The sequence below is a fragment of the Lemur catta genome, chromosome 5, assembly GCF_020740605.2.
Source record: "Lemur catta isolate mLemCat1 chromosome 5, mLemCat1.pri, whole genome shotgun sequence".
In the NCBI taxonomy this organism is placed as follows: domain Eukaryota; kingdom Metazoa; phylum Chordata; class Mammalia; order Primates; family Lemuridae; genus Lemur; species Lemur catta.
This window is the reverse complement of record NC_059132.1, coordinates 20,793,800-20,796,032: the sequence shown is the minus strand read 5'-3', so window position 1 is coordinate 20,796,032 and position 2,233 is coordinate 20,793,800.

The window sequence follows — 2,233 nt, the reverse complement described above, 5'->3', positions numbered from 1 at the left end:
TGCTTGGATTCTTGTATTTCTTTTTTTAAATGTAAGGACCAAATTTATATATTAATTCTTATTTTAACTTTTTAAAAGTTATATTCTTCCCATGTAACATCTGATACATACAAAAAATTATGTATTGTGGTACAAAATGAACACTGAATCTACCACTTGAGATCTAGAATGTACAGATATATATCAATTGATTTTTAACTAAAAATACAACGGATCCTTGAACAATTCAGGGGTTAGGGGCGCTGACCACCTGAGAAGTCAAAAACTCCATGCATAACTTTTGACTCCCCAAAGCTTGTAACTACTAATAGCCTGCGGTGGGCTGGAAGCCTTACAGATAAACATAAATCGTTAATACATATTTTGTGTGTTATATGTATTATATACTATATTCTTACAATAGACTAGAAAAAAGTTATTAAGAAAATTATAAGGAACAGAAAATGTATTTACTAATCATTAAGTAGAAATCATCAAAAAGGTCTTCATCCTCATCTTCACATTGAGTAGGTTGAGGAAGGAGGGTTGGTCTTGCTGTCTCAGGCAGCAGAGGTGGGAGAAATATCCACATATTAAGTGGACTGGTGTAGTGTTAAACCCATGTTGTGCAAGGGTCAGCTGGACGTTTACATAAAAGTCTCTTCTGAAGAATGCATAGTATTTATATTGTCTGTGTTATGTAATTTTCAGGTAACCTATCCTCAACAATATTTTAGGCCCTTAATAAGGAAGCCAGAAAGGCAGAGTGACTTGTATGACTTGGCTTCTCTTCAGTGCTCACTGCAAACCCTGGTTTCAGATGTTCTGCTTTCTCTTTTGGGATATCCTTTCCTAAGATTATGATCTTATTCCCTCATTAGACACAAAGCATTTGTTCCCAACTTCCTAATTTACTGGGGTTTAGATAAGATCAGATTTGGTTAAAGCAGTAATTCCCAAACCATATTATGTTTTGGAATTATTAAATAACTGGGGAAATTTTACTGATACATGAGTCCTACCCTGGATCTACTGAAATAAAATTTCAGGAATTGAGGCCTACTAATCTATTTTTAAATGTTTCCCAGGTGATTCTAAGGTAGCAAGCCTGGCACTTGAATTTGGCATCCACTGAACTAAAGCATTCTGTTTTAAGTTACTGCATTTCATATAGTGCAAAATTGTTTCAGAGAGTAAAAAGTGTTATTCTCTAGCTATTCATTTTCCATTGGTGGAAGAAACCCATATAGATCATTTTCTTGCATATGTTTCTAGAGGTAAGAATATACTCAACACATGTATACATGTTCGTACTTTCACCATCCTCCCCTTTCTTTACACAAATACTAGTATATACATATTTTTCTGAACTTTATTTTTTTCACTTGGAATTTGTTTCATATTATAAAGATTTTTTTTTTTTTTTTTAACAGTCTTGTTCTGTCCCCTGGGCGAGAGTACAATGGCATCATCGTAGCTCACTGCATCCTGAAACTCCTGGGCTCCAGCGATCCTGCCTTAGCCTCCCAAGTAACGGATACAGGCGCATGCCACCATGCCCAGCTAATTTTTTTATAGAAATGGGGTCTCGCTCTTGCTCAGCCTGGTCTCAAACTCTTGGCCTCAAGCTCTCCTCCTGCCAGATCCTACCAAAGTGCTGGGTTTACAGGCATGAGCCACTGTGCTGGCCAGAATGGTTTCTTTTAGCTATTCATTTTGAAGGTTTAGAGAAAAGTTGCCATGATAGCATAATATATTTCCTTTTCCATTTCCCAATTGTCAGCAGTTATCCACACTTATCCTATCATTTTGTCTTTCTTTACATACAAACATGATAATTGTACTTTTTTCCTGAACCATTTATGAATAATTTGAAGACAAGATGCTTCATTACTCACTTACATATACTTCAGCGTATATTTTCTAAAAACAAGGGTGTACTTTCACATACCCCATAGTTTCTCCAAAATCAAGAAATTAACAATAATTCATTATTATAGGCCCCTTTCAAATTTCATCAGTTGTCCCAGTAATGTCCTCTACAGGTCTGTCCAGCTCTGGATTACTCAGGGTGTTTGTCACGCTGTTGTGTTAGCTTCAGTCTGGAACAGTTCGTCAGTCTTTATTGTCTTTCATGATCTTAATATCTTTGATATCTCTGCATATAAGAAACCATAAATTCACACTAATATCTCCAATTCCAGTCTTGCTCCACAGGGTTTATTTTAGCTCCCCACTTTCCATGTTTGTAGCT